Genomic DNA, 15,379 nt, shown 5'->3' on the forward strand with positions numbered 1-15,379 from the left:
TTCACCTGCTGGAAGGAAAGTAATCGAAAGGACTATAATTGTGGAAGAAACAACTAGATATGCTATAGAGAACATGCAATAATGATGAAGAGGCACCAACTGTAAGCTTGGTATTGCCAAACAAACATGGTCACATGGCATCTAGAAGGACCCAACTAATCAAGAGGAGTTAAAAGAACTAGGGATTTGTTGGAAGGAAGAAAAGAAGTTCACCACTAAATACTCCATACATTGGAGCAAAAAGAGCCCTTGGTGGAGCTAAGAGAAAAGTCAGAATAAAGTCAAACGCTGAATCAAAAAACACCAGATCTTGAATGCAATTAGACAAAGAATCAAAGAAGAGATAAGTCAGATAGCAACAATGAAATGGAAGGTAGTCCATTGGAGCAGAACAAAATCAATGGAGCATGGGAGAAAGTCAATATGAGCTGAATGTGAATATTTCAATACTCTAACACATTGTCCTCATTGCACAAAGCACTTCTGAAATTTGTCTCTTCATCCAAACCCATGCCAAGATGGGACAAGAGACTATTGGATGAGGCACAAGACATTGCTAAGCACACAAAAAGCCTAAAAACCCATGAATGATCTACAAGATGTAAATCTTTCATTCAGTCATCCTTTGGATCAATTCACTCTTTGTCATAATGCCCTTCTTTAAAGTTGTATGGCCCAATGATACTAAAAAAAACATACACAAAAAAGACACTTAAATATACATCATTCAATGTCATAGGCACAAGTAGTTAACTCAAACCTACCTATGTACTAAATCAGATCTAAACAATAGAGGAAATGAAACAAATGATCTCCAATGGGACACAATCTAAGTTCTAACTTGGAGCAACATTTATATATCCACATTTATATATCCAAGATCATACAATGGTGGTAAATAACCATTGTCAGCCAACTCCAACATCATTCTAGCACACTATATTTTGCATCTTAAACTAAAAGCACAAGCATAATAAGGACTAGCTAGCTAACTACTATTGAGTAAGAGATTTGAGCAATAGAGGAAGTGAAGCTAGTGACCCAAATGTTGTGTCAAATATGGACATGAGTTAACTAGCTAGCTATCACAACCTCGCATAGCACCAACAAGTTGGCTCCAATATCGTTCACCACACTTCATGAATCATTACTTGGATGGGGCATTTTTAGAAATGGGGGACTTACAAACCATTGGAGGGATGATTATAATTAGTCAGTTTTGTAAATATAGAGGGAAGATTTAATTGAACATCCAAGCATATATATATATATATGGGTAATAAATTATCTAAAATAATGTAAGATTTTAAATATGGGGCTCTTTTGAATACATGTTTGCTATGTTGTGCTGTGCTATAGAGTGACTCCTTAGTGTGCATTTCAAGTAAATTTCTTAACAATTATGTCCCCAAACTCAACTTTAAATCAAATCTCACATTGATTAGTTGCTCTCTGTTGACAAAATCAATCGATTAACCTAAGCTAAATCATCCCCCCCTCTCAAATTGAAAAATTAATGTATGTCTCTTCCCCCCCAAAGTTTACCCCCCTCCCCTACATGTCGCAACTGCCCCTCACCTCACCTCTTCTCATCCCCGCCCCTTTTCTATTGTCTCCCCTCCCCTTCGCCTCCCGCCCTCCCTGCTTCTCCCTCACCATGCATGCCTCACTCCGTGTGTTTCCCGCCCTCCATCCTCCCTATCCCTATGCTTCCCTCCCTTCTTGCTCGCTCTCTCATTCCCCCTCGCTCTTGCCCTTTCCCTCTCCCCGCTTTGCTCCTCCAACTCTCCCTTTTCCCTCCACCCGTGCTTCACCACCTCCTTTTTCTCCTTGCTCCCCTTCTCCCTACTCCCTTTCTCCTACCCCTTGGTTTACCCCCTACTCCTCCCTTTCTCCTTGCTCCCCTTCTCCCTACTCCCTTTCTCCTACCCTCTACTTCACTCCCTACTCCTCCTCGTCGATCCCTCTCTCCCTACTCCGCCTCCTTGGTCCCTCTCTCCCTCGACCTCCCCTTCGCCCTGCTTTGCTACCTCTCCCGTCCTGCCCCCATCCCTTACCAATGCTCGATGCGGCTTCCCTCTCGCCAGCTTCTCACCCATGTGTAAGGTTAGTTTAGGTTAGTTCAGCATTAGGTTATGTTAGCTTACTTATGTTGATGTTAGGTTGGGCTCGGTTAGACGTTAGTTTGGGCCAATCAGAAGGTTGGATTAGGTTAATCTTGCATGCTTGAACAGCCTTACCTTTATGAAGGTGCAAGTAATGTAAATTTTGAAGTTGTAGATTGAAATTGTTTTTTAGCATGTGACTTTTACATGAAAATATAAGAAAATGTTGGCTTTGGTGCTATGCTCATGGAGTTGTAGATTGGCCGCGCTCTAAGTGGAATGGTCCAAGTTCCAACGACCCAAGTCCAAACTTTTTTTTTTTCGTTTGAGAGGGCGGCTGTGGAATTAGCTCAAAGAGACACGGGGTTTTGACTAATGAGAGTGTGGTGATGACCGGTCAAGGAAGGAACACGTTTTGAGGGGAAAGGCCAGAGGCGCACGCGTTACGCACCATCACAAACTCTCATTTGCTGCTGCTGCTTCTTGTTTGTTGTCTTGTCAAGCAGTTTCGTCTGTCTCTCCCTTGTAGTTTGCATTGCGTCCATGGAGTACCTCGCTGCTCCCCCTCCCCCTCCGCTCCTCCGCTCCTCCCTCTTCCACCATCCCCACCTCCCCTCCCCTTCGCCTTCGCCTTCCCCTTCTCCCTCCCTTCCCCACCTCCCCATCCGTTCCTCCCTGCCCTCCCCCTGGTCCTCCTCCTCCTCCTCCCGCTCCCACGACTGGAAGAGCTCCTGCGCCTCCCTCAATGGCCACATCGCCTCCCATCTCCCCAAAGACAACTCCTCTCTCCCTGGCCTCGATCTCGTTCCTCTCAATGACTCAAACGATAGCCTCGTCCATCCTGTCCTGCCCAAAGACGCCTACCTGCCCAGACCCCTCTCCATCTCCGATCTTTCCCCTGCCCCCATGCATGGTTCTACCCTCAGGGTCGCCTACCAAGGTGTTCCTGGAGCTTACAGCGAAGCTGCAGCTGGCAAAGCCTATCCCAATTGCGAGCCAGTGCCCTGCGATCAGTTCGAGGCGACGTTTCAAGCCGTGGAGCTCTGGCTTGCAGATCGCGCCGTTCTTCCCGTGGAGAACTCTCTCGGAGGTAGCATTCACCGCAACTATGATCTTCTCCTCCGCCATAGGCTCCATATAGTGGGCGAGGTCCAGCTCCCCGTGCACCATTGCCTCCTGGCAATGCCCGGCGTATGCAAGGCGGAACTGCGACGCGTAATTAGTCATCCGCAAGCCCTTGCCCAATGCGAGCACACGTTGACGCGCTTGGGCCTTGAAGTAGCTCGCGAGGCAGTGGATGATACAGCTGGTGCAGCTCAGTTCATCGCCGAGAACAACCTGAGGGACACTGCAGCCATTGCCAGCAGACGAGCAGCCGAGATCTACGGCATGAACGTGCTGGCTGATGGCATACAGGATGACTCCGGTAATGTAACGCGCTTCGTGATGCTGGCGAGGGAACCCATCATCCCCAGAATCGATCGACCGTTCAAAACGAGCATAGTCTTTGCGAACGATGAAGCTACAGGATCTCTTTTCAAGGTGCTCTCTGCGTTTGCCTTCAGAAATATAAATCTCACCAAGATAGAGAGCAGACCTCAGAGGAAGAAGCCTCTTCGCGTTGTGGACGGCACCAACAGCGGCAAAGCCAAGTATTTCGAGTACCTATTCTACATCGATTTTGAAGCATCCATGGCTGACACGCGAGCCCAGAATGCGCTTACTCAGCTGCAGGAGTTCACGAGTTTCTTGAGAGTGCTGGGTAGTTATCCAATGGACATGACCCCTTTGGTGCGGTCTCCTCCCTTGTAAAATTGCTAAATCTACTTCCGAGCTTGTGAAAGAGCTAATGAAGTAAGCCCTCATTTTTTTGAACTCTTCCTTGAAACGCTCGTGTGAATTTCAAGAGCGGGCTAACAGATTTGGAGCCTATGTCCACTCCTGAAATTTGAAGGCTTCATCACGCATCAAAGCTCTCCAAGCCTTCATACGAAGTAGAGGAAAAATTTGGCTTGCAAAAGAAACTCACTCTAAATTTTTAGCCTTCGGGTATAGAATGCCAATTGCAAATTTTTAGCTTTCGGGTATAGAATGCCAATTGCAGGGAGCAAATTGCAAAAGGCGGCCTTCTATGGAGACCAACCTTCAATTTCTTTTAATATGTATTATATATATTGTGTGTTTGATTTCTCGTGGGTAGGCACCAAGCTGGCAAATTTCACCATAGCTCCTCACTGCCTAGTCCTGTTTCGGATATTATGGGCTCGCCCGAGTCGTACCAATTTTCGTGTCTGTTGCTATGTCGTTCGGAACAACTCACGTGGATCACCAATAGTCACAACACATGTAAAATGCCAAAGTTCTAGGCCTCTAAGGCTTGATGCATAAATGCCTTCTGATGTACTCGTCCTTTCCCTGGGCTTGACCAACTTGCTTAATATATCTAGCATTTCTTCTTTTTTTTTTTAATGAATCATTATTTTCCAATTGCCTAGAGTGAAATAAATGCCTTAAAGGCCATGAAAACTTCAAAACAAAATCATGAAGTCTAATTTCATTTTAGGGCTACATTTGAAGGCCAATTTTTTATTTCGGTTTCTTCATGGAAGGGCATTCATTGTATGAGGCCTTCCAAATGAATTCTTACCCAGAATTCTTACCCATGCATTCAAATTTCAGCACTACCTATGTCAATTTGGCTGGTGGACTTTTGAGAGTACAAAGTCCTAACATCAATCTTTGAGCTATCTTGTAATTGCATGGCCCTAGATATGTTTCGACCATTTCGAATTTTGCGTTTAACAGCTTCCTAGCAAGTTTCAGTATTGAAATTGCTCTTTTTGAAAGTGTCATATTTAATCTATCATCCAATTTTGGAATCCCCTCCTTTATAGCGATAGAACAACAATTGACAGAAACATGGGAGGATGATTGCGTATGCTGCCTCGCATGAGCTCATTACATGCAAGCAAGGAGTTTCGATGTAAGAAGGGAAGTGGTCTCGCAATAAAGTTTGCATCGCCATGCTCTTTTGTAAGACTTACCGCTCCATGAGTATGCCTTAATCACACTCCCTCTCCATTTCTACACCTGCAAGTATATGTGATGAAGGATACCTATTTTGCAAGGACATGCAGATCCATTGCAATGCATTCTCTGTTATGCTTGGTTTTGTGGTCACTATAATTACAAGTGCATCTTTAGTTACTAAGGGCCTTTTCCCACTAGCAGTTAGGTAATATTAGTGAGCTTAACATAACTAGTTCTGTTAAGTTAAAGCTAACCTTAAAATGGAAATTACATTCCATTGGTAACCCATTATGTTAGGCACTATGTGGGCTTAAATAAAACTTTCGAGGTATTTTTTTATACAAGGTGGTTTATCTCATAGATCCAAAGTTAGTTCTATAAAGTGAAGGTCACAATGGATTTTTCTTTTCAAAACCCTTTCAAACAAGTACCCATGTTGTATAGATTCGAGTTGATCTTGAGCATGAAATTTTTGTAATAAGAATCTTGCTTTAAGTATCATTCCCACTCCTCACCCTTAAGTTAACCATTAATTTTCACATTCCAAGTTCTTTCTCTTCTTAAAAGTCCTTAAAGTACCTATTTTGAAGGGATTAAATTTACAAACATTTTTAATAGGTTGTTAGGAGATTTAACTTAGCCACATTCTAAAAATGCTAATGGGAATGCACACTAATGTGGACACTCCATTAAGAGCCTTAACTCGTGCTCCCTAAATGGTAATGGGAAAAGGCCCGTAGATGGATTGTTAGTCTTCTCAATTATGTTGTAAATTTGAAATTTTCTTGCTATTCAAGGGTGGGATAAAGTCATATGTGAGCTCATTTGCCTACTTTAACACATTTATGTATGTGCCCCTATGAGAACAATTTCAACATTTTACTTAATTAGTAGCTCATCGCCAAGGATGGACTTAAATTTGTGCCTCTATTATGATAATTGAAACTATTAAAGACACAACTAGAAAATATGAGTTCATTTGCCTGCTTTATTAGAATTATGCTCTATGGGGCCAATTTAAACATTCTATTAACAAGGAAGGTTGGGAAGATTGACCCACCCTTTAAGCCTTATACCTAACTCATTGCAATATTATAGCCAACTATAACAAGTATTGAATACTGTTTCGTCGCCGTGCTAATTGTCTTCAAGATATGATATTATCCAACTCTGGAAATAACACTGACTAGCGACGAGTTCCTATGAAATGCTAGAAGAACCAAGGATTTAATGGCTACTAATAGTAGGAGTTGTAAATGCAACTCTTCTTGTTTGAATCCTTGGTAATCACTCTCTTACTTAGTATCAAGCAACACCACACAGACGACCTCTCATGGCCCCATCCATGCAAATGCAGATTGAAGAACAAACACCACTAAAGAAGGTACCATTAGGATCGACCTTAAATGTAGCATGGATACAAAAGATGCTTCTTCTCGAACTTTAAAATTTCTTGCAACGACCTCTACATAATGAGGCTGCAATTTAATGTCACAAGGTCCACCTTGCATGGTGGCATGCATAAGACCTTCTTCTGAAATGTCACTAGATTTCTTACAATGACCTCTACATATGAGAAGCAATAAACGTAGCAAGCATTCATTCATGTATGCTATAGTTAGATGTCCAAAATCTCTGAACCACAAAAACCTTCAAAAACCTTTAAAAGCCCAAAAAATACAAGGAAGTATTTTTCACTTCAAAAGCATCGAGCCGTTAGTCATATGGCCCAAGGCAAACCTAAAATCATTCTATGAAAATACTTGAATGCTTTTGGTTTAAATAATTCATTCATATGTTTCAAATGAGCATAGGAGAGAGATATATGCCAAGAATTAAGAAACTCATGAGCAAGAGTTCCAAAAAAAAGTTATAGAGTAGAACATACTTGAGGAGCCACACCCTTAGGAGCAAGCATGACAGCATCTCCATCCAAAGGAGAACAAACTTCCTTGATGATACATGAAGACTTTGGAGGAGTTTGCTACATTGGTTGATTCTATTTAGGACAAGTGGAGACATGTCTAAGAGAACTATGAGACTTTAAACTAAAGTGAAATATAGAGCCAACTTGATTGATGATGCCTTGATACTTCCATCCAATTGAGGTCTTTGAGATTCTGCAGTCATCTTCCCATGTTTTGAGCAAAAAAATATCAATTGAGGATTGAGGAAGATCTTAAAGTATTGGAGAAGGGAATAGAAATCTTAAAGAGGTACATGAATTAGAAGAGGAGGATATAAATCTTGAGGAAGAGAGTAAAGAGGTTGAAGCTCTGGAACTTGTTGCACTAAAGTTAGATACACTCAAGGGAGCAGTCTCTACTAAAGGACTTGATATTGAGACCTTTATCCTTGCTATCCCTTTGCTTCCATCCTTCACTATTCAAGGTCAAGAGTATAATAATCTACTATCTCGCCGACATACTCAACCTCTTTGACGTGAGGGAGGATTATGCAATTGCATTGATTGCTCAAGCTTGTAGTCTAGACCATGACATTGGTATTGATGATGATGATTTGATGGTACTAGAAGATAACTTTGACCCCAAGGAAGCACTATCTATGTGCTTTAAAGAAACTACAAAATTTCAGGAGATTGATAACTTTCTTAAAAGATCAATTGGGAGTAGAGAAAGGGGTCTTGTACAATTGTCTACCCTTTCACACTATATCAAGAAGATGTCTTTTGCTCGGATCCTTATCATAGATACTTAAGCAACAATGGAGAGGTTGTAGTTTATTTCTTTTTACATTTATCACAGTATCTTGGTGGCTATCAAGTGAATTGGTTGAAAGGCAAAGTTATTTTAATTGAATTCTTTTTTGCTTTATACATATTTGGGTATTACCCTAACCAACAATGCTCAAGGGTAGGTACTTTCTCACTTACACTACATATGCATTGGCATGTGGTATTAAAAGTCATCTACACCTGGATGGTTATGGAAAGCATCATCTTGTAAGCTTTAGAGAGAAAGTTTTAACTGTTGAGGACAAACAGATAGAAGGGGGGCAAGTTGATAAAAAAGAAGCAAAAGAGATACACCAAGGAAATAAAGTAAAAGCAAGTTGGAATTGCCGATGTTACAAAAGAGACCAAGTCTCTGAACAAAAAATAGTCAGCTCGGATTTTGTTTTAAATTCTTAGAAGACATCATAAAGTCACTGCTTTGCTCTAGTGAGTTGTACATTGTACTGTCTATTTATAAGCTTTTAAAGTCTATCAATTCACTTGTGGTCCACAAAGATCTTTGACTACCTCCATTCAGCATGGTTCTATGTGGCTATTGAGTTGTCCAAATTTTGCCTTCTTCTTTTCCTTTGTGCCATGTTGAAGGCTAGTGTAACTTGTGATAAAGAAACCTTTTCTCTTAATTTGTAGCCTTTGTAGTATACCTCTATAGAACCATTGAAATACTTCTTTGATATTGTTTGCCTTCTGTGCTCCTCCAAACTATTGTGTGTGTCAGAAAAATGCATTTCGTGCAGTGTAATGAGACCGCTCCATTCCTTGTGTGCACCAAATTGTGGGGCATCCATATTTTTTGACAAAATACAAAAGGTGGTTATAGATAATATGTTGAACATAGAAAAGATAAGGTCACTATTGTTGTGCTAGAAAAAGACTGCCTAACAAGATGCATTAATTTTTATTACCATGTAGTGTGTTATGTTGCAAGTTGTCTAAGCTTGTTTCATTGATTTTCCAAAATTCTTTAGCTCCTCTTCTAATGTGCGATGATCATTCTTGAGCCAGGTCTTTTTGTCACAAAGTATGAATAGATTGTCTCATACTTCTGCTTTAACATTTCAAGCAACTCCATTTGCCTCATGATCTTTGACATCATTATGTACCAACTTCTAAAGGCCGTACTTCACTCTCGAAACATATCTTGATTGTCTGTCAAGCTTTCTTTGTCTTTATGGTTCTTATAAAAACCTTCTAGCTTTGACTCTACCAATAGATGGCTTGATAGGAACACCCTTTCCATTTGTTGACTTCTTAAGGTCTATTGTGATATGAACATCTCCTCCATGGAGACCCATGCCCAACAATACTTTTTCCAATTCCTTAAGTGCATCCTTCCTATGCTTTTCTGGTAGAACCTTCCAAGCGAATTCAATTTATTTAAAAAACGACTTTTACATTTTTTGACATAAAGCATGCAATGTTATGTACATTGCACAAAGAAATGTCAAAGATGGATTTGAGATCTTATCTCTATTAGGTGCTTTCCTCAACCACTCAGGATCCATGGCATGTGATGTTCCTTGCAGTAAAGGCATGGAGACTTTGAATTGCCTCTTTTGATTATGTTAAACTTACACTTGAGGGTCTTGAGGTCACTGGCCATATGCCAATCCACTTGGAAATCACCTTTGCCTTTGACATGAAGATGCCTCATTGAACCTGATTTTTTTATGAATGCTAGTATTTCTATATAGGAGAACACCCAATCAAGAGTTTGATGGTCCTCTATCTTAACCTTCCATTAAAAAGTACAAGTTTATTTGAGTTATGTAGTTTAATCATCAAGACATTATAAATATGAAAAACCATTTGAAATCCAAGTCTATTTGAGTTATGTAGTATAAGAATCAGCCATCAAGACATTATAAATATTGGAATCAAAGATCAAGACATTATAAATATGGAACATAATTTGAAATCCAATTTGTGCTTACCTCAAATGAGCCTAGCCACCAAATGTGCTTCTCTAATTGTGCACTGAAGTGCTTTGAGTTTTTTCTTTTGTAATTGATGGATTGAGAGCTCTATTCATAAGTGTGATGGTAACTCTTTCTATCTTTTTCTCCTTGACAGTTTCACATTCATCCGGCTTTATAACAAATATTAGACGTCCTTGGTACTCTTCAAATGTGATACCATGAAATTCAACCATTCTTCTTGTAATTGTTGAAGATCCACAAAATTTTAATTCAAAGGATTATACATAATGCTTCCCTTGTTACGTTCATATATCCCTTCAATATGCAATCATCTACTTGCTAGTTGAGTAGACCCCTCAACTTGCACACTTCTGTAGGCTTTGGTAGGAGCACATGTTTGATTCTTGGATCTTTTAAAGTTGATGATACTACTTTGGAAATAGAGGAGTAACCTTTCCTGCTAACTCAACTCTCATCAAGAACCTCTTGGATTAAGTTCACATCAGCTTTGTTGCTACTACAAACTATTGCACAACGTCGCGTCCGATGGTTTAAAAAATTCTCCCCTCTAGCATAATTTTTGCAATAGTAATTAACAATAAACCTTTCATTCGTTTCACTGGAAGGGCATTGGGATCAACATTCTCCTTTTGAGGCTCTAAAAGTTTTCTACAACAATGTTGAAGGCATAGCCTCACCCACGTGGACACTTACCATGGGATAGGATAAATACCTCTGGTAAGAGGGAGTTACTAGAACAAAGTAGTGGGAACATTTTGTAACTATAGAGACAGTTGTAACTATCCCTAACAGCACTCCTTAGTGGCCTGATCCACCACATAATGTTTTCGACTATGACTGTTACATTTTGAAACTTAGTGTTGCCTTACAACAGTCGGACTGATCTCGGATGGCTATCTAAAACTTGTTTCAGCTCCTGTTGAGGAGAGAGTTGTTGAGTTGGTGTATTCTCTACTAAAACATAATATACAAGAAACATACTACCTTTGCAAGGTTTTGTTTGTTCTTTCTATACATCTCGTGATAGCTTTGTAGTGCGATTACTTTTTGATTATACTCCAACTACTAGCACCTTGTTGTCAGCAGTGGAGACGTGTTTGTGGTTTTCGCTTGTCTGAAGACTCTAAACACTATTGGCAATCCTATCAGCATTCCTACTCAGAATTGCCGGTTTTCACTCATAGCAAAACAAGCAACACTGTCGATTACAACGTGATACAACAGAGAAACATACAAACTGCAACTCCGAAAACATCAAAGCTTCCAACGGCATCATAGGATCACACCTGCGTGCACAAAGCTGGCGAATGCGCCAACGATTACAAATGACATCATAAACCACATACGTAGCCAATGTCGGAAAGTAATAGTACTTGAGCAACGCTCAAACGCTAGGAAGGAAATCTTTAAGAAACTCGCACATTGAAAAAAACTCTAGCGGAGTGAATACACTAGTAGAGGAAGACCTCATAGCAACAATTCAACAATACGTGCACATCCGTATTGTAAAGCAATACTCTGATGTTCCAAAGAAAAATGAGAAACCAAGAATCTGTGTAGACTATAGAAAATTAAATACATCCACTATCACTGATCCATTGCCACTACCATTTTGTGGTTCATTACTTGATGCTGTAGCTGGACATGAAATTTACAATTTTTTGGATGGCTTCAGTGGGTACAATCAAATCAGAATGCCTCTAGAAGACAAGGATAAAATGGCTTTTGTCACAGAATGGGGTGTGTTTGCATCCAATGTGATGACTTTTGGACTAAAGGATGCCCACCTACTTTTTAAAAATATATACAAGAGGTATTTGCAGAGTACCTGACATCCTTCATGAAGGTATTTTTGGATGATTTCTTAGTATTTGGAAAGATGGTGGAACACTTGAATCACTTAGCATTATGCTTTGCTAGATGCAGATTCGCTGGTCTCAATTTAAATCTAGCAAAATGTGCTTTTGCTATTAGTAGGGGAATACTACTAGGACATATTATCTCCCAACAAGGTATGGAGATTGATCCTAACAAGGTTTCAGCAATTCAGAATGCAAAAGCCCCAATTTGTTATCCTCTTACAAAGCTGACTAGAGACACCGAACCATTCATCTAGGGAAATCCTCAAGAATATGCATTCAACATTTTGAAAAGGATGCTTATGGTGGCACCTATCCTATAACCCCCTGATTGGTCTCTTCCTTTTGAAGTATTTGTGGATGCTTCAGATTCAGCACTTGGTGCAGTCCTACTGTAATAGAAAACACCGAAATGGTTCAGACCTGTCTACTATATGTAAGCAGGATCTTAACCAAACATGAGAGAAACTATAAAGTTACAGAAAGAGAGGCACTTGGTATGATTTATGCATTGCATAAGTTTAGGCATTATTTACTGGCTAATAAGGTAAATTTTCATGTTGACCACCAGGCTTTGATTTATTTGGTCAATCAACAGCAACTAACAGGAAGGATGCTTTTGTTACAGGCATTTGATTACACTGTGGTACATAGACCAAGAAAATAGCATGCCATGGCTAATTATTTGAGCAGATTACAATCACAAGAAGCTCCGACTTGCATCCTAGATGAACTCCCTGATGCAGGTATATTTATGGTAAGGATAGAAGAACAAACAAACTGGTATGACGATGTTATTTTTCCTTACTGATGGACTAATCCCAGAAACATTGAATAAGGATCAAAGAAAGAAGTTAGTATTGCAAAGCAAACCTTTCCTTATTATTGCTGGAGTGTTGTACAGAAGAGGCATTGACCAGGTCATCAGAAGGTGTGTCCAAGACCATGAGCAAAAAGATGTGTTAGCAGAGGCACATGGAGGGCTAGTAGGAGGTGATATTACGGGCAAGAAAATCTCACAGGCTAGATTATGGTGTCCCACAGTATTAAACGATGCACACAATTATGCCAAATCATGCTTGTCATGTCAAAGGGATGGCAGACCAATGGATAGTAACAGAATGCCACATCAGCCTATTTTTCCATTGGGACCTTTTCAAAAGTGGGGATTGGACTTTATTGGACCAATCAAACATGTAGCCAAATTCTCAAGTAATCAATATATTCTTGGTGCTACTTATTATTGCACTAAATGGATTGAGGCTGTAGCATTGAAGACATGCAAAGAACAGCAGCACATTTTTTGTATCACAATATTGTAACCAGATTTGGTGTTCCCATTGAGATTGTATCTGATAGGGGAGCCCATTTCATAAACAAAACCATCAAAAAAATGACCAAGATGCACATGATGCTACACAAAAAATCCACAGCATAATACCCACAAGCCAATGGATTGGCTGAAAGTTGTAACAAGCTAATGAAAAAGGTTACAAAAGAACAATTGTTGATCACCCAGAGGATTGGGATCAGTATTTAGACTTAGTGCTTTGGGCACTAAGGACAGCACACAAGGTAGCCACAGGATTGACACCTTTCAGGCTAGTTTATGGTTGTGAAGCAGTAGTACCCATGGAGTTTGTTGCAGGAAGTCTTAGGTAGCAATAGACAACAAATCAAGGTAGTCTCCAGAAGTCTCATGAGTTTGTTGCAGGAAGTCTCAGGGTAGCAATTGACAACAAACTTTGTAGTACCCATGGAGTTTGTTACAGGAAGTCTTAGGGTAGCAATTGACAACAAACTCAGGGTAGTCTCAGGAAGTCTCAAGAGTTTGTTGCAGGAAGTATCAAGGTAGCAATTGATAACAAAATTTCCCTAGAAGACCATCAATACAAGGCTAGAGTAGCTTTTACAATTGGATGAGGATAGATTAGCCAGCTCCCATATAGCTAACATTATCCAGAAAAGGAGGGCAGCATGGATGGATAGAAATATAAAGTTCAAGCTTTTCAAAAAAGGAGACTTGGTGTTGATGCTCAACACTAAACTGGGCAAAATGCCAGGTAAATTCAAACTAAGGTATGATGGTCCATTCAAGGTGATTGATACATATGAGCAAGGGACATTTCTCTTGGCAGACCTACATGGCAACTCCTTAGAGAAACTAGTCAATGGTTTTAGACTTAAGCCTTACATTGGTCTTGATCCCACACAGGCTAAGACCAATATAATTTCACTGCAGAACCCTTCTGAGGTACACAGTTATACAGTCTTTGTTTCAACCAATCAACTAACTAATGGGGTATCATGCAGCACTTCAAAGCAGACTTATATCTTGAAAAGAAGAAACTATCATAAAGATATATCCCTACCGAAGCTTCGAGGGATCTCCATCTCAATTCAACAACACAACACAGAAGACAGCACACCCAGTACCCATAGTTGCGAGATAACACTTTTATCGACAAAGACCGATAAAGAGGCTTTTCAGAAATTAGCACAAATACAACGGGAGTTCCACACTCTAGTGAGAATTCCTTCAAAGAGAAATCTAGGGGAGGTTTGTGACAGCTCTGCACAACATCATCGCAAGCAATCACATAAAAAGTGGCTACAATTACATTCCGTGCAGATTCTGCCAACAACACAGCAACGACGTTGTTGCACTTCCCATCCGATACAAGTATGCTCAACTTACTCTACAATAAACAAAAATGATTATGCAAATGAGAGGAGGCAACAACAAGATGATGCCGCGACGGGCTCCGCTCCAACAATGGTTGGACGTGTTTTTAACAGAAGTCCAAATAGTCTAACAAAACCAACTGAGAACTCTACCAAGGTTCCAACGGGGACCAAACTAAACAAACTCACTATGGTTTGCCTCACATGCACTGCACGTGTCTTTTCCAACTTTACGAATTCCGACTGAGGTCCATCGATGCCTTGTTTGTGTATTCAATCCCATGTCCGATCCACCCACTCCAGTCTGACTTTCGTCCGACTCTCCGACCATTCAATCCGACTCCGATCCTCCAAATGAATCGCAACAAAGTCCAACTATGCTCCACCTATGCATAAGCAATCCAACGGCCTTTCACCTATCTGACCTCATTCCGCCCAAAGTCCGCAGACTCATAGAAAACTGGGGGAAGGACACAGACTAGGAGGGACTAGGTTTGTAGAACCAGTGGTTTCTTAAGAACTGAGGGTGAAGTAATGCACATTGCAGGTTAATTTGTTCGTGGACCACTCTGATGTGATGAGGCTAGAGTGTTTGCGAACTGGTTCATATCATTCTGGGAGGAACTGGGTTTGTAGTTACAAAATATGGACCAGTGGTTTTTTAAGAACGTGGAATACCATGAACTCTGATGTTGAGGGCCTTACTGGCCCTTTGCTATTGTTCCAAGAGGGTGGCTAAAATGGTTGTCTTTGCAGGCCCCCGTTTCGCCACATCTACCCACTTGGTCGTCTCTGCGATGACAGATTGCATAGTGGCGATCTGAGCCTCTACAGTCGTTGATGGGGTAACCTCTAGGGGCTGTCCTCAGGGTGGTCACCTCCTCCCTGATTTGTGTGATGTCTCGCCTGAGCTTTTGTATGACTCAGGGGGGGGGGGGAGAGAGAGAGAGAGAGAGAGAGAGAGAGAGAGAGACCACCCTCCTCCTTGATCTGTGTGATGTCTCG

General features: G+C 40.7%; 1 pseudogene; it reads left to right on the forward strand.

Annotated features, from left to right (window-relative positions):
- Positions 1-2,612: 2,612 nt before the first annotated feature.
- On the forward strand, positions 2,613-4,425 carry LOC147894777 (arogenate dehydratase/prephenate dehydratase 6, chloroplastic pseudogene; annotated as a pseudogene).
- Positions 4,426-15,379: the final 10,954 nt, after the last annotated feature.

The sequence above is a fragment of the Dipteris shenzhenensis genome, chromosome 14 (genome assembly GCF_047967505.1).
Source record: "Dipteris shenzhenensis isolate YYH24624 ecotype China chromosome 14, Dip_SZ_1.0, whole genome shotgun sequence".
NCBI lineage: Eukaryota > Viridiplantae > Streptophyta > Polypodiopsida > Gleicheniales > Dipteridaceae > Dipteris > Dipteris shenzhenensis.